Below are 25,744 nucleotides of genomic sequence, written 5' to 3' on the forward strand. Positions count from 1 at the left end.
CACAGCCCGAACTGTAGTTGAGACCGCCCGCATCACGCAACGATCTGCACAGGCTGCGGAACTGATTGCCCTCACACGAGCGTGTATCCTAGCAACAGGGACGACAGCAAATATTTACACAGCCAGTATGCCTTCGGGGTGGTTCATCATTTCGGGCTCCTGTAGAAGGAGAGGGGATTCCTGACCTCACACGGCACACCCATCCTGCACGGAGATCTAGTCTCCGCTCTGACTGAAGCGGTCCTCCTTCCCAAACAACTTGCTGTAATCAAATGCCAAGCACACAAAAAGGTGACAGACATCATTGGGCAGGGGAATGCACTGGCCGACATCACTGCCCGGACGACAGCCGAGAATAGGACGACGACACGCATATACGTGACCAGGTCACAAGCAGAAAAATGGAACAACTCCTTCGTGCAGTTGCTACACCAACACAACCTTGCCGCCAATGCCACGAATTGCTGGATCTGTGGGTTGTTACCACATGCCACTGGACATTCCATCCCCTTCATCCCTTCACCTTTCTCCGTTCATGGTTCCTGCCTTGCTTGGCTGATCCTCCTGCAAGAGAGTTACAGGGATAATGCCACTTCCAGCAAAACTATGTCGCACTTTTATCATGGGGTCTGGCTGAACAAAACAAGAGGAACTGCTGCTCCCTTTTGCCCTCTGACATCCAAGGCCTCTATTCACATGGACATCCCCGCCAAAGAACGGGTTGAAATGCAGGTGTTCAACAACCCAGCCAGACCCACCTTCTCCTACCTCCGGAAACGAACAGCTGCCACCCTGACTGTGGCCCTATCTGTCGTCAATGTCTCGGGCCTTGTATGCATCAAAGGTCTTGGGACACAAATGGTGGGCCACAGCGCTTGCCGCATCACCAGAACTTTGGACTCAACTGATCCACCCTCTTTTGTCACCTCTCCGAACATGTACTTTATCTGTGGTACGAAAGCCTACACCTGGCTCCCAAGGGGCTGGGGAGGTACCTGCTACATTGCCTTCATCCTTCCGCCAACCTATGTGGCTCCAGCAAACCATCACCGACAAAAGCGAGCAAGAGACATTGAGCAAGCTGACTCTGCCGGAGCACAATTCCTGGACGCAATGAAGGGACTTGTTCCGCTCTGGGGTCCGATGGCGTACAGCCGTGCCATCCGACATTTGACCCAGGCAGTTGAAACGACGATGAACATTACAGCTGGCATTGTTGAAAATTAGTACGTTCTGGTGAACATTATCTGCGCCATCTTGCCTCTTCCCCTGATGCCACACTTTTGTCGTGCGCGCCCGCCATTTTTTTAAGATGCCCCGATCAGAACGAACCCTTTTGCATGCCGCTGGCCCCTGACATAGCCCTTCGCCTTCACTAAGCCTGCACGCTGACCACCCCCTGCTTGCACCTGCCTTGAGTCATAAACCCCTCTTCGGCGCTGCTCTGCCCCAGGCCCCCATCCTGTTCCCAGCGCGACACCTCCCTGCTTCCCTTTCATGATCTCCGGCCCTTAGATGCAAACCCCCTTTTCCCCGTGTGCCCGTTTTGTCTTCCCCGTTCCCAGGCCGACACCCAGCTCTGCCGATACCATTCCTTGCCCCTCCCCGTACAATAGAAAGCGTCCCCCATCAAAGGATCCCCGGGTTGATCAAAGCCCCCACTCCATGAGACCCGATCAAACCCCCCACATTCCGTGAATCAGCGGAATATCCAGCTGCGTGATACTCATCACCTGTTATGACTAGGGTGGGGATTTCAACTGTAAATGTGTGTGGGAACGGGCCCCAAAGGGGGATTCCGGGAATGTCTTTCCGTATATCAAAGCTTTGTCACATGTATGTAAACTATAATAAAAACCACAAACACTGTATATAAGGGGCCAGGCCTCAAACGTAAGTTAGAGCACCTCAGAACGATACCTTCTGTCCGTTTCGTTGTGTTCTCCTCCGGAGAGAATAAAAAAAACCTTGTTTCCTGCTTTCCAGTCTCCAGCGCCTGCCTCTTCATTTGATTAAATAACTAGAGGGTCACAGAGGCAATACCGCCGGGCAAATATCGATTGTCCCCGACCCGACTCAGGTTTTTACAATTGGCGTCCCAAGCGTGGGGCCCATCAGCGACTCGTGGATCCAGTGGGAGAGGTCCCGACGACAGAGTGAACGACTGCAACGATCGGGAGAGCTCTTGCCCAATAGACCCTCGTCTGGCAGCCGATCATCCGAACTTCACTAGTTCCGAACAGACCTCTCTCGAGTGATCTACGGTCCTGACTGGGAACCATCAGGAGTGCCGTGAGAAATACGAGAAAAAGAGGACGATCGGGCGCTGGATTCGGAAGACAAGAAACTGTCCATACGGTCCGGGTAAGGTCGTGTTACCACGACAAGTTGCGAAAAATTGCTTGATTGCTTGTTTGTTTAAAAATACTAGTATTGCTCTTTTTATTTGTTTGGAGATTCACTGTCTGCAAACGGAGAAACAACGGGCTCTCTCTCTTTGCAAGCAGTGGAGGATAGGTAGGGCAGCAACCGTGCTTATTTTTTCTCCCCCACGCAATAATTGCTTGAAACTGAACTGTTGTTCGCAAAACTATTGTTTCCTGGAGATTCCCTGTCTGCAAACAGGGAAGAGACCACCCTTTTTGCAGATAGTGAAAAGGGTAGGTAACGCAGATCTTTGCGGACCTACTCATTCTCCCCATTGTTATTTATTGGTCGTTTGGTTATTATCATTTTTTTTTGATCCATGAGGTATTCACTGCCTGCAAACAACGTCGAATAGAAATATTCTGTACGGGTTTGCACCTAGTGATAAGATAGGCAGTGCTGACTTTTTAGTCCCTCGTTACGAGCCGTCATGTCTGTCTTCTCCCCACTGATAAATAGCCTGTTTAGCCCGGACCGCGTATTAGAGGTGGACCATATAGCTCCACTAGAAGGCACCCCTAATAAGGACATGTTCATAAACTATGGATTAGTCACCATAGCCTATAATAAATTGTGGCACAGGTATACCGAAGAGAGTCAAGACAAACAGTGGCCACTGACAGGATCCTTTGACCTTGATAAAATAGAAACGTTAGAAATAGCCCTTCGAAATAATAAGACAACGCCAATTATGCTCGACAGTCTCGGTATGTGGCGCAGAGAGGCTACGAAACGACAGAGAAAAGACGAGGACAAACCAAGTAGAGAAATATACCGACAGGACAACCCCAGGACACCGCTACCCACAACTTATCCCCCGACACTGTGCAAAAGACGACTAGACTTAGGGCCAGACCAATGCGCTTTCTGTAGGTATGTCGGACACTGGAAAGCCCAATGCCCGACTCTACTGAGCGTGAGTAAAGGCAAAGGGCCGACAGGAACGACAGACTGGCAGTACGGGAAAAAGCGCGAGACAAAGAAGAACCCGACTTACATAGACAGACCAGACAGAACCACCACGTTTGATTATGCCCGATGGCACAGATTTCGCCAGGAAAATCTCAGCGGCATGCTCAAGTTCTCCTAGGTCGGGCAATGTCAAGACAGGAACCCAGCCTCGTTTCAAATTCACAGACGGAAAGAGATAATTATGACCAATAACTGTTTTATATTCGTCTTGGGTCTTTGTATGTCGTACTTGTACTGTCCCCCGTCTGAGTTTGTGTGTATGTAATGTACAAATCTGCGTCATCCCTCTACACGTGTTTCCGTGTTACTCAACCTCTGTTAGCAGAAACTTAGCATAAAAGCAACCTTGAAAGAAAGAAATGGTAAAACAAAATCCGTAGACCATTAATGAACTTGAACTTTTAATTTAGCACAACAAACAAGGAATAATAACGGTAAAACTGTAGAAAAATGAAAGTCAAACAGAACATTCGCCCCCCCCCCATTCTGGAACCTTCCAAAGTTGGGCAGGGTTACGGCTACGCCCAACCAACGGCAACCCATATAAGGCGGGCCCGGCCGCCAACTCTTGGTCAGGAAATCTTAACGTATGGGGGAGCCGGAGGAGAGGCAGGAGCCAGCAGCCCGGGCTGTTGTAGGTAGTCCCGCCACATGTCCAGAGGAGAACGAGGCACCTTTTTTCCTTTTCTCTTCCGTAACAGCCGCAGCAGCTCTGGACGGCGGGATGTCCTGCACGTACCTCCACAACAATTTGTCCAAGTTGGGCTGGGAGGGAGAGGCGACGCGGACGAGCCTCTCCCACCTCCACCGGTAGGAGGTTTCCCAGCCCCCGGCCCGACGCCGAACACCCCCAGTCAGGCGATGGTGCCCATACTTCCACAGCACCGAACACACCATGGTGGCACCCCAGTACTTGCGCAGCACCGAACGTGCAATGGTGGCCATACTCCCACAGCACCGAGCACAGGACTTGGGGAACACCGGATGTGGAGAAACCTTCATGCGGGGCGATGAAAAGGAGCGGCATGGAGTGCACCGGGAGAAGGAGACGATGCGAACCAGTCTCCCTCGCCCCCCAGGTGGGGGCATCACAGCTGCACCCCAGCCGAACGTCCCGCTTTCACAAAACAGGGACCTCTTCCTTTCACTCCGAAGGGTCTCTTCCACTCTTGCAAACTCGACGAGAGTGGCCCCGGTAGGGCCTCAAAATGGCGTCTGGGTCCGCTGGAAGACGGGCCCCGGCCACTAGAGTAACTTTGACCAGCCATATAACTCGAACATTTGCCCCCTGGAGCACGAACCCCCATCTCCGACAGCATCTCCGCAGCCTTGAAGATCCTACAAAGGTCCCCGACGGAACCTTCGGCCTTTGCAGGTTTCCGGTAAGGGACGGCTGCCTTGATCGCCAACGAAACAAACATGACATTGCCACTCCTTCTGTTAGCATGAATTCTAGAACTGCCGAAAAGGACTCTGGTCCAAACTGCCAGTAATGGGAAACATTTCCCCTGATGCTGCTTCCGGACTGAGCCGGCCCCGCCCAAAATGGCGCTGGTATCAATCGGAACTTACGAACACCTCGTGGTGTTCCTTCGCACTAATATAAACTTGATGTTCTGAGATTTTATATGATCCTTTGTACACTTGGCTAGAAAAGACAAGGAGAACTCACTCGACGAACAGTATGAAAGGATCCCCGTTACAAATGTTGAGTACAAATGTACAATGTATTATATTTTTATAACTGATGTAAACCTCATTTACGACGCTCACGTACGGTATGCATATAGGAAACCTGATTACCACTATTATGATTATGCTTCTAAATTATGAAAGTAAATGCCCCCGAACCCCCAACCAATTAATAGACGTTTTAGTTACTTACAAATGAACGAGTAAAACTTTCCGATGTTTTTATTGCTGCAAGCGAAACCCCCCACTGTATGCACTTTAGCCGTTACCACGACCGGCCAAATACGACCGCACCCTCATAATCCACATGCTGAAATAATTTTACAAAATAAAGTTTTTGAAACTATGGACGGGTATTGCATGCTTTATTTTAAAAATGTGGGATCGGTGGGAAAGTTCTTTTCTGTGCACCCTACTCTGCTCTCTCTTTAAGGTTAAAAGAAGATGGTTGCCCAGCCCCGGAGGACGGATCGGATCGACAACACGACACTCCGCCTTCAAAGTACGCGACTGACCCATGAACTCTCGCGTAGAGGAAGACCTTGACTTCCAAGGATGGGTAAAACGAACGGTGTAAATGAGGGAATGTAAAAGGAGGGTGAAATGAAATAATATAAATGTTATAAAGTACCACGTTCCAAAGTATCAGGGACCCAAGAACCGAAGAACCTTAGAACGCCACAGCGTTGAAAGAGGTTTAAGGACCCCGATAGTGAGATACATCCTTTGACTAGATACCTCGCACTAGGCACCTCTGGTTTCCTTTTTACGTTTCCCCGCACACGACCTATATGGACACACTACCCCCCCTCGACTCCAGAAACCATATCCCCGGGGACCCTGCCCCAAGGAGGAAAGACGAGTAAGAGGTAAGTAAAGGACTTATGAATCCATGTATTTGAATGCGCGCGAATGCTGTCTCCCCCACCCCCCTTTTTTCCTCCCTCTGCAGGTTACATCAGAGATTACAGCCGAGGTGTGGCGAAGATCTGAAGCCTCGCCATGTCTAATACACGAAGCGGACTGGCACCGCAAGGTGGTGTCTAAGCACGCCTGCAAACTACTCACGTATCGAACAAACCCGAAAGAAATTAGCACAACCTGATAAAAAGTGATCACCCTTAAACCAGACCGGACGAATGAACCCATGTCACGTATGATGCGAAACTATGAGGGAATGTGTGTGTGTGACTGAGGCGTTGACCCAACTGGTCGAAGGACCGAGAATGCGAGAAGTGCGACAAAATGGTACCTCCTTTCTTCTTTCCCTTTTTTCTCAAAGCACGTCCCCTCTACCCTGTCTAATGCTCAAACTGCATGATTACAAGATTCTAACGCAGACCCGTGAATGCCTTTTACTGTGTAATGCACTAAATAGCCTTTCTTGAATACACTGCCACCCTCTCTGTTGCACGTGTACTATTTAGTCTGCCGTTGCACTCTCTCTCTCTCTCTCTCTCTCTCTCTCTCTCTCTCTCTCTCTCTCTCTCTCTCTCTCTCTCTCTCTCTCTCTCTCTCTCTCTCCCTCTATTTTTGCACTCCCACTCTTCCGAGTGATTAGCCCCGAAATTGGCAGACTGCCACCCCTAGCACACCACCTAATTGGCTTCAAATACCGTCAGTATTTGCACAAAAACTTGTCTTTAATACAATCACCCTGAGGCCGCGTCGTTACCTCTCCTTTTCCGCTAGAAGTCAATGAACCAAGGTTGGGCCGTAAGGGAAAGGACAGGTAAGACGACAGAAGTTCCCTAATCTGACCCGAAAATAAGGGAACTACATGTCAACGGCTCCTATAGTATAAAACAAGGACCTCAGAATACGCGACCCTCCCCTCCCCGAATCGTCGCAATACCCAAACCGAAAGAATGATCACCCCTGTTACCTCCCCTGTATCAGCCGCCCAAAACTGGAATTATGAAACTACCCCCCCCATTTCCGGTTGTGAGAGATGGGTCGATTTGTGCCCTTACCACAAGTTTCCTATGTCCCTGGTTGTTTCCCATAAAACCCCTGTCCTTCCTAATTAAGTAATCGGGCTATAAAAGGTTACGTAGGACCCAGAATTATGTTTTACAAGGTTAACAGACTAGTCCAAGGTAAAGAAATCATCAAAATGAACCCCGTAGTAGTTGAAAAGCAGGATGCATCAATAGAAAGGAAATGTTTAGCCATGTTCGTCTCTCAGCAAAATACCTGTGTAGTAACTAATTGTAAAGGAAAGTCATAGTAAATCCAACAAACCCGTCACCGGTCATTCATATGCCAGTTGTGAACACTAACATAATGGGCATTTTCATTCTTTGCCTGGAGCTGGGAGAGAAATAGACTTTTTGATTATCTTCATCTGCAAGTTCTCTAAAGACTGTCTTTTCAAACTTGTTTAAGGGTACTGCTGTTGGAGGAGAGAAGGACCGGATGTGGGAGCACGAGGCCTGACTGCAGACTAAGGAACACCTGCGACATTAGCCAAGGCGAGACCACGACAGAAAAGAGCTGCAGGACGAGGCACTGTTTTCGACAACATGAGAAGAAAGGGTCGACCTGATGCCCCTGCTCGGTGTCCAGTGTCTGTCGACAAGTCCCCGCTCTCTGAATTCGGTCACACGCCCGCCTATTTGAAGTCTCTCGTTCCCCTAGTTTGTTCCTAATTTGGCCTTGCTCCATCCCCCTTTTCCTCTGACCTACCCTATGGACTGTTTTGTACGCTCTTCTTCCATCTGAACTTTCTGACAATCACCTCAAAGGACACAGGGCGAAAAGGACCTTTCCGACCAGAAACGCGAGGAAAGGGTCGTGCCCTGCAACGCAGAACTTAGAACAGAGCTGGACTCGTAGCTCCACCGCCGGTGCTCAACAGCGCCAACGAAAGGCAGCAAAGAACATTTGACATCCCCAATCGCCGTTTCTGCTAGACCTCATTTCTCTCCCAGCCGCCATTGTATTGATCATGCTCCAATCCGAACCTGATATATATGTAATAACCTGCCAGTATGAACTATACTTGCTGCTCATTTTTGTATTGCATTCCTATGACTTTCCTGCTAAACAAATTGATCAAAGTTTATCAAATAGGCCCACCTCCTAAAAACTAGAAATGTTAAAATGTACAACTCTTTTCATCTGGGGTTCCTACCGTTTTCTTTCTCATGACCGAGTAGAAAATGAACCAGCAAGATGTCTTGAATATGTTAAAGGGAGGACTGTTGAAAATTAGTACGTTCTGGTGAACATTATCTGCGCCATCTTGCCTCTTCCCCTGATGCCACACTTTTGTCGTGCGCGCCCGCCATTTTTTTAAGATGCCCCGATCAGAACGAACCCTTTTGCATGCCGCTGGCCCCTGACATAGCCCTTCGCCTTCACTAAGCCTGCACGCTGACCACCCCCTGCTTGCACCTGCCTTGAGTCATAAACCCCTCTTCGGCGCTGCTCTGCCCCAGGCCCCCATCCTGTTCCCAGCGCGACACCTCCCTGCTTCCCTTTCATGATCTCCGGCCCTTAGATGCAAACCCCCTTTTCCCCGTGTGCCCGTTTTGTCTTCCCCGTTCCCAGGCCGACACCCAGCTCTGCCGATACCATTCCTTGCCCCTCCCCGTACAATAGAAAGCGTCCCCCATCAAAGGATCCCCGGGTTGATCAAAGCCCCCACTCCATGAGACCCGATCAAACCCCCCACATTCCGTGAATCAGCGGAATATCCAGCTGCGTGATACTCATCACCTGTTATGACTAGGGTGGGGATTTCAACTGTAAATGTGTGTGGGAACGGGCCCCAAAGGGGGATTCCGGGAATGTCTTTCCGTATATCAAAGCTTTGTCACATGTATGTAAACTATAATAAAAACCACAAACACTGTATATAAGGGGCCAGGCCTCAAACGTAAGTTAGAGCACCTCAGAACGATACCTTCTGTCCGTTTCGTTGTGTTCTCCTCCGGAGAGAATAAAAAAAACCTTGTTTCCTGCTTTCCAGTCTCCAGCGCCTGCCTCTTCATTTGATTAAATAACTAGAGGGTCACAGAGGCAATACCGCCGGGCAAATATCGATTGTCCCCGACCCGACTCAGGTTTTTACAGCATCCTCACAAACAATACAGCCGAGCTTCAGGCGGTCCGCCTGGTGGCCCTTCAGAACCGCCTTGTTCTAGATGTGGTTCTGGCAGATCGTGGAGGAGCATGCCGTATCATTGGATCCAGCTGCTGCACATACATACCGGACAATTCGCCCTCAGTTTACAAAGCCATTGAACACCTCCACAGACTTTCCTCAGAGGTTCATCAGGAACAAGAAGAATGGTTGCTTGGGAGTTGGTTCTGGAGTGCTGTAAAGGACTGGGGGTGGAGGTTATTCATGATCATATTGATACCGATTGTCGTAATATGTGGATTCTGCCTGGGTATTCAATGCTTGCCACCCCTGTGCTCACTTTTTGCTAACTGTATCTGCCCTAAGACTCTGGACTTTAAAGATGAACGCATGAAAGCTTTGTATGAAGTCGAAATTCAAAAAATAATGGGGATAGACATAGATTGACAAGCTGGCTAGATATGTTGAAAAGGGAGGACTGTTAAAATCTAGATTGCGGCATAAACATTATCAGCGCCATCTTGTCCCTTTTCAGGCTCGTATGTACGCGTAAATAGCAGCCATTTTGAATGCCATAGCCTCTCTGCCCACTGCTGATAGCCAGCGCGTCTTCTCTCTCTCTCTCTCTGACTTCGCAAGCATCCCCCGCGCACTGACGGCCCCCCGCTCTCACATGCTTGGACCATAAACCTCCCCCTTCAGTGCAGCCCTGCCATGGAGCCACATCCCGTACGGAATCCGCATACCCTTTCATCTCATTCACGCAGGCGAGTCCTTTGATAACCCCTTCCTCTGTGCCCGATTGTCCGAGCCGATCCCAGGCCATCACCTAGCCCTGCAGATGTGGTTTATTACCCCTTACAGTAGGTACTCGCCCCTCTTCAAAGGAGCGGAGGTTGATCAATGCTTTCACACCCCAAGATCTGACTGATCACACACATTCCCGTTCCCAGTGGAATGTCCAGCTGCGCGATAGCCATCACATGCTGAGATTGGGGTGGGAACCTCTACTGTAGATATGTGTGGGAATGGGCATGAAGCGGGGATTCCGAGGATGTCTCTCCTTACATCAAAGTATTGACAAGAATGTGTTTCATGCAATAAAGCCATAAACTTGTGTATAAGAGGCGAGGCCTCAGAGATGCGGTTAGAGCACCTCGAGAAGATACCCTGTTGTCTGATTTGACGTGTTCTGCCCCGACGGAATAAACTTCTGTTTCCTGCCTTCCAGTCTCCAGCGCCTGCCTCTTTGTTTGATAATCTCGAGTGGTATAAGAGGCGACTAGCGCCGGGCAATATTTGAAGGTTATCAATCAAAATCTGCCTACCCTTTTACAACAGGAAGAAGGGTACCTTAGGCCCCAGATGATGGGATGTGAGCATTAGAGAACAGGGAGAAGGGCCATTCAGGCCCCAGATGATGGGAAGTGAGCATTAGAGAACAGGGAGAAGGGCGCCCTAGGCCCCAGATGATGAGATGTGAGCATTAGAGAACAGGGAGAAGGTCACCTCAGGCCCCAGATGATGGTATGTGAGCATTAGAGAACAGGGAGAAGGTCGCCTCAGGCCCCAGATGATGGGATGTGAACATTAGAGAACAGGGAGAAGGGCACCTCAGGCCCCAGATGATGGGATGTGAGCATTAGAGAACAGGAAGAAGGGCGCCTCAGGCCCCAGATGATGGGATGTGAGCATTAGAGAACAGGGAGAAGGGCACCTCAGGCCCCAGATGATGGGAATTGAGCATTAGAGAACAGGGAGAAGGGCACCTTAGGCCCCAGATGATGGGATGTGAGCATTAGAGAACAGGGAGAAGGGCACCTCAGGCCCCAGATGATGGGATGTGAGCATTAGGGAACAGGGAGAAGGGCACCTTAGGCCCCAGATGATGGGATGTGAGCATTTGTGAACAGGGGGAAGGGCCCTTATAAAATGATAGGCAGAAGGAGTAAGTATGTAGGGGGGTTATAGCATAGGTGGGGCAGAACAACAAATTAATATTAATGGGCAGTTACACATTTCTAATAAAAAAATTACATTGCATTTCACAAGTACATCACATTTGATATAGCTACATGTTTCCTTTTTAGGCACAGGGAGGTTACGTATTTGCCCAGAATCACAAGATTTTCAGTCAAGTGCTGGAGCCAGGATTAAAACCCAGATTCCCCACGGTCCAGGGTCGGCAGTTTAGGCACTAGACCGGATCTAGCGCCACAAAGCGGCGGCCCACACATGACATCTGATGGGAAAGGGTGTCAGGGCACTTTATAGGGGGAGGGCAATATTTCAAGGCACGGTGGGCTGGGGGCATTTGGGGGCCTAATGGAAGGAGGGGTGTGCACCTTGGGCTGACAGAGGTAAAGGTGCTGAACACTTCAGGGCGCAAGGAGAAGTATTGTAGCCTTCATAGTAAAGGGATGGGGCTTCAGGGTGCTTTAGGGAGATTGGGACATTACCCTATCCGTGTGCTGAAAAGGGTGAAGGGGTTGGGGACACCAGGGAATTAACAGTTGTTGCAGGATTTCAGTTTTTGTAAGATTAGTCTATTTATATTTTGGAATCTGCAGTATTTTCAAAAGTCAAAATCAATGGGCATGTCATTATCGTAGGGAATTCTGAATTTTCTACCAGCAAAAAGTCCAGATTATAACAACCCAGAAACCAAGCCGATGTGGTGGAGTGATGAACTGCTAGATCAGTCTTTTGTAGAAGGCATCAGAGCCCCAAAGCTGGCTTTATTAGACCATAATTCATCTAGCTTGATATGTATATTTTAGATTACAGATTTATTTCAGTGCATTTCCCATGAACGAGAAGTTCTTTCCAACCAGGTAAAACTTTTTGAAACAGGTTACTTAAACATTGTATTATCCCATTTGGTTCTCTTTAACTAAAATACTAGAAAGTGTGTTAATTTATGTCCTTGTGCCCACTCCTGAGTGCCCATGACTGGTTTGGGCGTCCCTCTGGGATGCCCAAGCTAGTCATGTGCACTCTGCCCTTTCTCCATGCAGGCTGCAATTCAGCCAACATGGAGAAAATGGCCTCCCCATAGGCGCCTGGCTGGGCAGCGTCCCCACCAATCACAACGCTGCCATTGCAGCCTTGTGATTGGCTTAGAGGAGGAGATGGCGGCTGTCTGCATCCTTTTCCTGTTGGAGGCAGAAGAACAGAAGCAGGAGCCGGAGTTGTAAAAATTGGGGACCCGGCTGATAGGTAAGTTTATTTTCTTAATTATCAATCAATCAATCAATCAAATAATTTGTAGAGCGCGCTACTCACCCGTGGGGTCTCAAGGCACTGGGAGGGAGGGGAGTTGCTACTGCTCGAACAGCCAGGTCTTGAGTTGTTTCCTGAAGGAGAGATGGTCCTGGGTCAGCCGTAGGGGGGTGGGGAGGGAGTTCCATGTCTTGGCCGCCAGGTAGGAGAAGGATCTACCTCTGGTGGTGGCTTTGCAAATTCGTGGGACGGCGGCGAGAGCGAGGTTGGCGGATCGGAGCTGGCGGGTGGGTGTGTAGAATGTGAGGGGGCTGTTGAGGTATTTGGGGCCCATATCGTGGAGAGCCTTGTGTGCGTGGGTGAGGAGTCTGAACATGATCCTCTTGCTGACGGGGAGCCAGTGCAGTTCTTTCAGATGGGCAGAGATGTGGCTGCGACGGGTGTGTCCAGGATGAGTCGTGCAGAGGCGTTCTGTATGCGCTGGAGTCTTTTCTGGAGTTAGGCTGTGGTTCCAGCGTAGAGCGTGTTCCCGTAGTCCAGTCGGCTGGTGACGAGGGCCTGGGTGACCGTCTTCCTGGTGTCGGTGGGGATCCACCGGAAGATCTTTCGGAGCATGTGCAGGGTGTTGAAACAGGACGACGAAACGGCGTTGACTTGCTTGGTCATCGTGAGGGATGAGTCCAGGATGAAGCCCAGGTTGCATGCATGGTCCGTGGGCTTGGGGGCGGTGCCCAGCGCGGAGGGCCACCAGGAGTCGTCCCAGGCAGAGGGGGATGGTCCTAGGATGAAGACTTCCGTCTTGTCTGAGTTCAGTTTCAGACGGCTGAGCTTCATTCATTCCGCAACGTCTTTCATTCCTTCCTGGAGGTTGGCTCTGGCAGTGGCGGGGTCGTTGGTGAGGGAGAGGATCAGCTGGGTGTCGTCAGCGTAGGAGATGATGTTAAGGTTGTGTTGGCGTGCGATGGCTGCGAGAGGGCTCATGTAGATGTTGAAGAGGGTGGGGCTGTGCGAGGATCCTTGAGGAACGCCGCAGATGACTTTGGTGGCCGCGGATCAGAAGGGGGGAGGCGGACTCTCTGGGGTCTTCCGGCGAGGAACGAGATGATCCATTCCAAGGCCATTCCTTGGATTCCAGAGTTGCTGAGGCGCCGTATCAGGGTGCGATGGCATACGGTGTCGAAGGCTGCTGAGAGGTCCAGGAGGATGAGGGCAGCTGTATCCCTGTTGTCGAGCAGGGACCTGATGTCGTCGGTAGCTGCGATGAGGCCGGTTATTAAATTTACCCCCACCCCCTCCTCACCGCCCCACCACGTCAATTTTGAGCTATCTTTCATTCAATCAATCAATCAATCAATCAGGGGTTGTAAAGCACGGCTACTCACTCGTGAGGGTCTCAAGGCGCTATCGGCGCTGACAGCAATTACAATGTTCAAGATTTATTTAATTTTCTTAGAGAGAATTCTGATTGAAAAGTGCACAGATGAAGCTGAGTTTGTGTTTTGCTTGTGTTGTCAGGCTTAGAAATGAACTTGCATCTGTGATGAAAGTCAGACTGAAGCCAAGCCTCCCTACTGGATGAAATACGCAGACATTGTATCATTTGGGTGAATTAGGGAAAATACTTCATGGGTTTGACGTCATCCCTGTGCAATGTGAGCTTTGAAACCACTGATTCCAGGGCATTGATTGCAGCTAAATATATAGGGGTATATTTACAAGCCCCTTGCGTCATTTGTTTGCTGCCGTTGCGTCACTTTTTCTAATGCAGCAGCAGCTTAAAAATGCGGCCCATTTACAACGTGACACATCTAGGGAGATGCGCCACGTTGTAAAGCCCTGCGCTACATTATACCTGCGTCAGGTATAATATATGCAAGGTGGGCGTTCCAACGCGAAAAAGCTGCGTAGAAGTGACGCAGTGAAATGTACAAGATTTCACTGCGTCACTTCTAGGACGCCACTGCTTCAAATTCTTACGCCTGCTTGAATCAGGCATATGGAGTAACACAGCACAATGAAGATAGGCCTCCCTCTGCATTGCTGGAGGTGCATAGTGCAAGCGACACGACTCCAGCAATGCGTGACTTTTGCATTAACAGATGCGTCAGAATTTCTGACGCATCTGTCAATCCTTGTGCCATGGTGCGCCGTATTATAATTCCGGCGCATCCATAGTGGCGCAAGGGTTTCTCAGGGTGGCGCAAGGAAAGTGAAGCATCTTGACAGATCCGTCAGTTTCTTGTAAATCTGCCCCATAGTATGCATGGCAAGATTAGAATAATACTTTTAACTTCCCTGACTAGAGCAACAATTCAGCCCTCGGTTTCACCACAGCTTTCACTTTGGAAATGAACAGCTGACAACTCCACCCTCTTCCCCACCCCCCCGCCCACCGTACCCATCCCCCCACCTCCCTCCGATCCCCGGCCAATGAGTTTGAAGTTTATTTTAAAAAAGAAGGAAGCTTCTGATAAATGAGAGATGCTCCCCATTCAGCAGTGGGTGTGCAGCAATTTTCTGCAGCAGCATTTCAGTCTCTTCATGGGCTCCAGGATGCAGTCATATATCCACATGTAATGAATTCTTGCAATAAAGATGAAACACCTTCATTTCCTCCCCAGCAGCAGTCCAGGTTAGGCCAGCAGTAGCCAGCAGGGGACACCTCGAATAAATGTTAGATTTGTGACCCTGGAAGGTTTTACTCTGCTTTGGCAGGAAGACCTGCAAATAATGTAGCTATAGTTTATGTTTTATAACTTGAGAAATGTAAACCTTTCTGTAATGGGCTGGCTCTGATTCCACGTGGATGACCAATTCCTTCAGGGCTCAGAGAGACTCATTGCAAACCCTACGAGGGATGTATGACGGTACAACGCGGTATAAAACACAACGCAGGTGTTACCACGACTTGCGCTGTAGGGTGCTGGATTTAGGAATAGTAAGATTTACTATTCCAACTCCAGCCTACATACAGTAGGGAAGGTGCTGGAATAGTAAATCTACTATTCCTTAGTCTGGTGCGCCCTCCAGCGCAAGTCGTGGTAACGACTCGCGTTGTGAAGCCCGCGTTGTAATGGAACTGCGGTGTCATTACCGCGTTGTAAAGGATGTTCCCCCTTACATCTTATAATATGAAATCTGGGCTTGCTGAGGTCAGAGGGCAGGCCAAAGAGCAGAGTGCACACTGAGGCCAGGACTGAATGTGCGGATGTTGAAAAGGTCTGTGGGGCTCCAAAGCACTCGAGGAGTGGATGGAATCCGTGGGAGGTTTGTCTGTGGTCCTCTGAGGGAAACTGACAATTATTCAGCTGCTCTGGCATAGGAAGTGGCTATTTATCCGGCCTCAATCCAAAAAGCATCACATCTCTGCTATCTCTCCGGCCACTGGCCAAATAGTCCAAATGTCTGCTATGTGTGCGTCAGCTGGATAAGTAGCTGAAAACCTGTTTATTTATTTATCCAGCTGCTGACTAAATAGCATAGATTATGTATTATACCACCCTGAATAGACAGGGTGAAGCAGATCTTTGTTTAGCAAAAGAGAGAGACTCCTCGGAACTAAAGGGACAGGGTCAATACAGACCACACAAGCAAGAGCGAGTAACCAACTAACCAAGTAACCAACTATCATTAGAAAAGCAAAGAGGTTATGCAAAGAAAGTCCAAAAGCAGATGCTGTGCATCAGGTTGTAAAATATTCATGCAAAGAAATTTAGTTTTACAGCAAAGTAAACTCATTAATTAACAATTCAACAATTATAAAAACTGTATAAAACATCAATCAAAGATAAGTACACGTTTTTTTTTATTTTAAAAATACGTAAAAAGAGACAGGTAAGGAAAGCAAGTGGGTAATTGGCATGGAGAGAGGCATCCAGGGCAGAGAGCAAGGAAGCAATGAGTGTGGGGTCCATGGAGGTGACTGCAGCCTTCAGCTCAAGCATTAGCAGGAGCACGAGACAGGGCTCGGTCCAGACAGGAGGTGCACAATAACATACCTGCTTGTCCAGTGAATGTTGGGGGTTGGGCATTCTGTGAAGTGGTGGCAGACTGACCGAGGACGCAACAGTCAGTAAAGTGTAGTTGGAGTGAGTTGCAGCTGATCTGACAGCCAACTTCTTTGTGGCAGGAAAGAGGCTTTTTTTTTTGTTCTAATATTTTATTAAATTAGAAAGAGCATATAAATAGTTAAAGACAATAGAAAGCAATACACTGACAATATAGCAATACAAGATTCAATGTCAAAACTGTCATATAGGGCTCCTGCCTAACCATATAAATATTATTTATGTTTCAAAAACAAGAATATAGAGGAACCATATTAAAAAGTCAGATGCATCACTTGATAAAAATTGATCAACAGTAAGAGAAGAAAGGGAAAGAGAAAGAAAGGGAAAATAAAGAAGAAAGAGAAAGAGAAGAAAGTAGAGTGAAGAGTGAAGAAGAAATATGAAAGAGAAGAGAGTCTCCTGCTACAAAAGAACGAGCAAAAGAAATTAAGTAGACGACACAAAGGGAAATGGCAGGAAAGAGGCTTTGAGTGGCCGGGTGCCTGAAGGCTAGCCCAGGAATCTGATGGACAGCTGAAGAGAATCAAGACAGGCAGAGGTGATTGGCTGGACTCTAATGCCAGGTAACTGGATGGACGCCATGGCGAAGTACCACAAGACGGCAGATGTGACCTGGTGAGACTCCGGAGCGAGCATCCCATTACTCCGGCGACATCTTTGAGCCCCAAGACATCTGAAGGCCATCGGCAGAAGTGGAGTGCACTCGGGGACTGCAGGTGCACGTGGGCTGAGCTGGGGAGCCGCATATCACACCGAGAGGTCCACACAGCCTAGCAGAGGTACGGGGCGCGCAATGTAATTAGTTTTATTTATTTATTTAGTTACTTAACTCTGTTCGGCCGTATGCCGTAGTTTACTAACCCCCACCCTGTCCCTCCCCCGCCCCGCTTCACTGCCCCGCAGCACTCCCTCCACGAGCCGCTACTGCTTTAAATAAAGACACAAATAACCAGGTAACTTGACTATGAGGGCCAGGGCTGGCAAATATCAGTGGTTCAAGGTTTGGCCTGGGTGCCCTCAGCATAGACCGATGGGATTTTAGAGCCAGTCGAGTAGTTTGAGAGTGTTTGAGTGTCAGCACCTTTACAAAAAAAACCTTTGAGCTTATGGCTGTTCATCTACCACTGTGGGGTGGCCCTCCCTGAAACAAACACCCAGAGATCCTGCCATAAACTTGCAAGTGCGAATAATCAGCCATACTGGCAGAATATCTATATTTCTGAGTTGACAGCAGGAATGTAGAATGACTCCAATGGGAAATTAACGCTTGCTCTTTTTGTGCTCATAATTCATATTTGGCTGTGTAAATGCTTTGTGAATAGGTCGAGAGTCTAAGTATTGCAGGTCATTGTTCACGGCTCGTGCTCTTCTGTTTTCTTGGTCATCATTTCTCTCAGATTTAGGACCAGCATCTAATATCCATCAACTGCAAGAAGGGCCAGCATTGAAATACGAATACTTTTTGTTTCTCGCCCAACCGGTCCACATTTCCAATTTATGTGCATATAAGCGGAGAAGTGTGGCTCAATGGTTAGAGCGGCAGACCCTGATGTAGAGGTCTGGCCCGGGACCAGGGTTCAATTCCCGCCTCGGCGGCTCTTGGACTCAATCTCCCTGGCCCTGATAATTCTCGCCTCAGTGCCTATTCTAATCATGAGTCCCACTCTGCACCTCTGGGCAATAGCTTGCTTAATCTCCACAACGGCCCCAACGGGATGCCTGGCTTCCCTTGGGGGTGCCCAGGAGTGGACATTTTACAGGGAAAAGCCAGGAAGGGTTCCACAGCGGTATGAGTGCAGCGCCGGGATGCCCCGTCGCGTGGGCAGCCATGCGCTTTACAAATACAACGCATTTACATTTACATTTATAATGTGTTTGCATGTGCAATAGCAATATTCACAATATAGATGAGTATCTTAAAAAGTGCTGTTTTCAAATTATAGGATGTACCTGTTAGTGCTGTGGGAATGATACAGTCAGGTATGGGCATGCCCCATCACTGGTATGAGATTTGCAGAGTTCCTTTAATTGCTCATGCTGCATAGATAGGCTGACACTCAGAGAACAGTTGTGATAGTATCAGCCTTTCTATTCACAAAGTATTTTCAGTGCACCATTTCCTAATACTGAATGCCAAAATAAGGGAATAAGAACTGGAGGTCGAGGAGCCACTGAGCCGGTCACCCTGGAATACATAAGCAATATAATCTCAATTCTTTCCCAGCCTCCTGTATCTGTGTGTGTCTGTGCAGTGTCTGGGTGGTGGGGAGGGAGGGTTCTGCTGCCCAGACGAGCACCACTTCCTGCTGTTGAAGGCTCTTTGTCCCATGGTGGCATTTAAGGACTATTAGAACATTGGAATGTTGGGAGCTCCATTGCAGACAATGGAGTTCTCCCTGCTTCTACGGGCCAGTAAAGGCCCGCAGAGCAACATTCCAATGTTCTACAGAGGCTTCTCGAAGTTCGAGGGGATTTATATCCCCTCGAGCTTCGAGAACCCTTTGTTTAATTTGTTAGAACATTCTGCCCTCTAGTGGCAGAATGTTCTAATAACCTTATAGCCCTTCGTAGCAGGGCTATACCGCTATTAAAGTCCCGCTGTTTCGTTAAAGTCCCTCGCCTTCGGCTCGGGCCTTTAACGATTCAGCGGGCCTTTAATAGCCGGTATAGCCCGCTACGGCGGGCTATAAGGCTATATTAGAACATTGGAATGTTGGTAGCTCCATTGAAAACTATGGAGGTCTCTGGGCTTATAATGGCTGATAGAAGCCTGGAGCTCCAACATTCCAATGTTTCTTTCTTCACAGCTATGGCTGTGAACAAAGGCTTCAAGGACCCTGAGGGGATTCCAATCCCCACGCACTCCCATAAGGCTTTGTTCTTTTTATTAGAACATTATGTCCTCTAGTGACAGAATGTTCTAATAGCCTTATAGCCCTTCGTAGATGGGCTATACCGCTATTAAAATCCTTCTCCCTTGTTAAAGGGCCTTCGGCTTGTGGCCTTTAACGCTGGAGAGGGCCTTTAATAGCCGGTATAGCCCTCTACGGCGGGCTATAAGGCTATATTTCATTGAGTATCTCGGATTCCCACTGGAGGGATAGCCATGATGGTTCTTCTATGAACATTGTGTCACACCCCTGATTTCACAGATAATGCTTTATTAAAGTCCAACTGCAACAGACAGGCTGCTTTTCAGCAATATACATGTTTACCTGGAGAAGTAACGTATACTCTCCTATCTCCTCGTCAATCTTTCCAACAAGCTGTTAGAATATGTCCGGGTTTAGCATATAGACATTTTCAATGCCATTTGAACCAATATCCACAAACTTCATTAGTGATCAATGGATTTTAATCTCTTTTCTTGAAGGGATAAAAACTGTTGAATTGGGAGTCCACCGTTCTTTAGAAAATCTCAACAGGTGATATGCTTGTCTCCAATACTAGTAGAACTGAGTAATGTTCAGTATCCAGTACTGGGGTACTTGAGCCATAATTCAATTTTACTAACCAGGTTACTCCCTTTGGGAACCTGAGTTTTGAGGCAAAGAGTTGAGGAGTACCCCAGTAGGCTGCAGGATTGCAAACTCAGATAAAGCTCACTTGATAACGCAAATGCCCAGTCACTGCCACAACTTCAAGAAAGCACTCGACTTGTATTTACTGTGGGGAAAATGTGATGGGCCATTTCCTGAGTGTACGTGCTCGTGCAGGGTACCGCGTTTTTATGCACTCCAACTGTCCAAAGTGCATGCATTTAACTTTATTTAGTGCATGAGCTGGAAACAGCATAGGACAGGAATTGGGTGAGGCAACCACTGTCCACTATTTCCAAGCTATAGTTTCTAAACCCTAGAGTCCAGATGTTCTATCATATTGAATCTATGTCCAATGTTATCCTATGGGCTGAACTTGGGTTGGCTGAGGGATCTCAGAACTCATCAGGTCTCTGTTTCTTACCAGGATTTTTCCTACAAGATATTCAGACTAATTGAAGGGATAGTCAGGTGGTGTTTTTAGGTCAGGTCTCTCAGTTTATCCTATGTAGCAGACTCAATAACACGCTTAGCTTAAGTTAAGTTGCTGATTTTCAGGCACCAAGAATTAAAAAGGGGTGTGGCATTCCTGTCACCCAGGACATATTATTTTCATTTGTATTTTGTCCACTGGACAAGTAGATCCTCAGCAACAGAAGCCCTTTGGCTGACAGTTTACAATACCACTGTCTATAATTGTCACTAAGGCAAGATTTTATCTGATTACACAAGGTGTTCAAATGTGTATATAATGTTCATCAATGAAAAGCCTTCAATATTAAGAACAGTACTCGAAGGAAATACAGTGAGCTGGTAGCTCAGACAACAACAGCAAAACATACAAGATGATGGATGGAATGTTGCACAATGGCAAACATTCACCCCCAGTCACAGATATGGGTTTAATCCATTGTTATTTTGCTCACCACACCACCCCAGTTCAGACATGGCCATATGCAAATCATTCTTGACCCTGTGCCTCATGGGAACAGGCCAGCCCGAACTGCCAAGCCATGTCTTCCCTGGACCGGAATCAAGCTTCCTAGGACCGGTTTCTGGCTATCAGCCGCCATCAGCCAGGATAGCTTGACTCCAGTGGCATAGTGAGCACGGGACCCACGTGTGGGCATACCCTTCCCACATAGAACGAACAGCAAAACACACAAGATGATGGATGGAATGTTGCACAATGGCAAAACATTCACCCCCCAGTCACAGATCTGGGTTTAATCCATCGTTATTTTGCTCACCACGCCACCGGAAACAAGAATCCTAGGACCGGTTTCGGGGTTTCACCCCTCTTCAGCCAGGATAGCTTGACTCCATGCCATTTCACTTATGAGTTTCAAAGATTCCATTCAAGGCACATCGGTCATCCTGAAGATGGACAACATGTCCGCGGTTGCTTACATACACCATCTGGGAGGCACGAAATCTGCAGATCTCTCGAATTTAGCCAAGAAACTTTGGATGTTCTGTCTGGAACACAAGTTCACTCTGAAAGCGAATATCTTCCAGGGAAATCCAATTTATCTGCAGACTGGAACTTGAGTTTCTTCTGGGACCACAGCGATTGGAAGCTCAACGTCTCGGTTTTCAGATCTCTTTGCGAGCAGACTAACCTTCCAACTGGTCAGTTATTACAGTTGGATGTCCGACCCCGGTGCTCTAGCAGTGGACCCCTTTCTCCAATGCTGGAAGGGGATCAATGCATACGCATTTCCCCCCTTCTCCATGATACAGAGGGTCCTGCATAAAGTGAGACATCAACGATGCTCCATTGTCCTAGTGACTACTTTCTGGCCTTCCCAAGCCTGGTTCCCTACAACCCTGGAACTGGCCTGCGACATTCCCTTCCTACTTCTTTCCCTTCAGGACCTTCTTACAGATGTAGACGGTCAAATTCATCCTCTTGTGCAAACAGGGAATTTGAACCTACTTGCCTGGAGAATATCAGGAGAGCCAACGATCTCTCAGGGCTTTTGTCAACAGCTGCAACTCTCCTCGGAGAATCTTGGGCCCCTGGTACACACCAACGTTACAACAACATGTGGAAATCATGGTCACGTTGGGGCGTGGAAAGGAACTTGGATCCAGTGGAAGCACCTATCGTTGACATAGTTAACTTTCTTGTTGAACAATTTGATCAGGGTCTTAGTTATAGATCCATTAATTGTTATAGGTCTGCTATCTCCGCAGGACACACTCTCGTTAATGGTAAAACGGTAGGTAAGAACGCCATTATCTGTAGAGTCCTCAGAAGCATTAGACTCAGGAGACCTCCTAAACCCAGATATCAGTCCCTCTGGGACGTTATTCTTATTCTTGACCGTTTTTCTAGCTGGCCCGATAATATTCACCTGAGTAGAAAAAACCTCTTCATCAAACTCGCTACTCTTCTTTGTCTTATATCTTGTCGTAGAGTTTCAGATGTTAAAGCTTTTGAAATTTCCAATAGATCCTATAACATGTTTGGAGTCAGATTCGATCTTTCAGATTCTATTTTCTATCCATGCTTTGACTTATGCAAAAAACTCTGCTTGGTTGACTGTATGAAAGAGTATGACTGCAGAATGAACGTTCTTCGCCCCCCCCTGGTGTGAATCAACTTCTTATCTCTTTTGTTTAACCTCACAAGGCTATAACCTCTACATCTATTTCTAGATGGGTCAAAATAGCTATGAATTTAGCTGGCATCGATTTAAATGTGTTCAAAGCTCACCAGATCAGAGGTGCTATGGCCAGTATATCCTTCTGGTCTGGTGGTAAGTTGGATGATATCCTAAAGGCTGCTGACTGGTCTAATGCTAATACTTTTGCTCAGCATTATTGCAAACCAATTTCTAATATGTCTGATGTTGTTTTACATGGCTACCAACATGCATAATGGTAAGCTCCGATCTTGTAATGAAATTGCGATTCTCCTAATACCATGACTAGAGAATCTGGGGGCATATTACCAAGGGTGGCGATAGGCAATTATCGCCGGTTTAGTGGCCGTTTTCGGCCGCTATGCGGCGATAATTCTATCACTCTATTAGCAAGCTGTCGCTAACTGATGTTAGCGACAGCTTTTAGGCGATAGCGAGCGGTTTGGGACCCGCTTTGCATGTCAGCGATATTTATCGCTAATGACATGCAAAGTGGGCGTACCCAACCTGTTAGCGACTGAAAGCAGTCGCTAACATCGCTATCGCCTATTAGCAAGGCAGGTGTAGCGATGGAAATATTCCCGCTATCGCCAAAAACCAACGCCTGCTCAGACCAGTTCTTAGCCATGTTATCCAATGAGAGGTGGATACCATGGCTAAGAGCATTTTGTCGCTAATGCGTGAATATCGCTGTATTCTCAGCGATATTCACGCATTTCGCCTGATTTTTATCGCTTTTGGGATAAACCTTGCTAATAGCAAGTTATCTCAGCGATAAAAACCGGTGATGCACGGCGATAAAAATATTGCCGCTAATCCTACTTAGCGATAAATATCGCTATTTGTTGGTAATATGCCCCCTGGATTTCATTAAAGACTCGGAGGCTAACATTATCCCACCCTCCCTTTCCCTTTGAAGTTTTTATAAGTTTACTGTTAATGCTGAATTTTACTATCGATCTTGCATAAGTCTACAGTATAATTTGGCTGTATGACAGTACATTTACAGTATTTTCACTGTTTCTTTTTTATTGTGCCTTGCTTCAACTTTTCATAACTTACATTTTGTTCTCTCTTTCAGATTTATCTTTTTTCATTGATATTGTCTACTTATTGTTTTATTTATTATCTTATTCATCCAATTTTATTTATTTTCCTTTTTCCTTTTTTCAGATAACCTTTTGTGATGCAACCCCGTCTACACTCTTCGCTCCGCTTCTTCTTCGTTTTGTTATGGTTTAATGAACTGTTCGGAGCATGAACTGTTTGGAGTTTTACAGTTATCGAGACTTATTCTATTTTACACCACATTCAAAAGAGGCAGAATGTTATGGGCTCCTGCCTTTTATTTGTTATGAATGTTCTATTCTGGAACCGTTTTACTTTATGATGTATGCGGCTGCTTGGACTGCATTAAAGGAAATATGCATAATGTTAGCCTCCGAGTCTTTAATGAAATCCAGATTCTCTAGTCATGGTTATAGGAGAATCGCAATTATCCAAAATGAATTTATCAAGTACTGCAAAGTGTAACAGTACCTCAGAAAAAACTAATTACCCCTGACCGAAATCAAGAGGGCAGCTTCCAGTAAAAGTCACTTAGAAAAATACATTCTCCATTTTGCAAAAAGGGAGACAGGAGTAGAGGGTATGAAGAAGGTCCATAATCATTTTTAAGAATCAGCATCCAACGTCGACACTTCACATATATTAGGGCTGGACCAAAGTTACTAACCATACAATCCAGGGGGTGGGTTATATAAAGATGCAATATAAATTCAGGGCCTCTTTTACGAGGCTCCTTGCAGCACTTTGAGCTGCCGGAATGTCAATTTTTTGATGTTCCGGTGGCACAATGTGCCATAGCATATTTTCAAAGCCACTTTATGTGACTTTTCATTGCCTTGTAAATATGTGCCCTTTTCACACAGAACGCTGCGTGAAAAGAGCGTTTCATGGGTGTTGCTGTGGGTGTTCCCACACAACACCCATGCACCCATGGAATCTGATTCAGAAAAGGGGGTGGTGATGAACAGAGTGTCTGAATTAAGCAGACCACTCTTACCCAGTCCAAAGATCAGGACTTGATCCATCACCGTTTTTTAGCTCACTGCACCATCCCAGCTCAGAACCTGGCTATATGCAAATTAGCCTGTTCCTGTCCCAGTGCATGATGGGAAGGGCAAACCAAACTACCAAGCCAATTCTTATACTGGGAAGGAAACAAGCTTCCGGGGACCGGTTTCTGGCATTTCAGCCGTCGTCGGCCCGGCTTGCTTGAATCCTGATGGTGAAATGAGCAAGGGACTCACATCTGAGTATACCCTTCCACACTTATGGTGGACAAAATGATTCAGAAAAGGGGGTGGTGATGAACAGAGTGTCTGAATTAAGCAGACCACTCTTACCCAGTCCAAAGATCAGGACTTGATCCATCACCGTTTTTTAGCTCACTGCACCATCCCAGCTCAGAACCCTTTTCTGAATCCCATGGAATCTGAAGCATTCACAGATTTATGAGAAATCGTAAACCTGGGACTGCATCAGATTCTAACACCACCTCAGGGGTGGCGTTAGGGAGGCAGCACACATAGAAAGAGAAAATCACCGGAATGTATTGATTTGGTGCAGAAAGGTGCCCCTTTCTGCACAAAATCAATTAGCCCTGCAACATAGTCAGACTTGTACCATAGTGCAAGGGCAAGGGTGCCTGCATTGGTGGATGGCAACCCATTGTGTGCCAGTGCAGGGGAAAAAGGGCAGAAATGCACCATATCTGATACATACAGCGCATTACTGCCCTTTTCTTTTAATGTATGGCAGCACAGCTAAATTCCTTGCAGCGCTGCCCTGCCCTGCACGAAAGCCTCATAAATGAGGCCCCAGATGCCCAATAGAAAGGGTTGCCCACAATAGAACTTCTGCTTGCAGAAGAACCATTGGCTACCTGACTTTAGAACAGGGTGAAGAAATGAAACAACAGAACTTATTTTTGCTTGTTTACCTCAAAGTAGAGTAAATCATTTTTGTCATTTAGCCTCTTTGAATTTTGTTTTCTGTTTGAGGTTTTGTGGATACTAT

This window comes from Lissotriton helveticus, chromosome 10, assembly GCF_964261635.1.
Source record: "Lissotriton helveticus chromosome 10, aLisHel1.1, whole genome shotgun sequence".
NCBI lineage: Eukaryota > Metazoa > Chordata > Amphibia > Caudata > Salamandridae > Lissotriton > Lissotriton helveticus.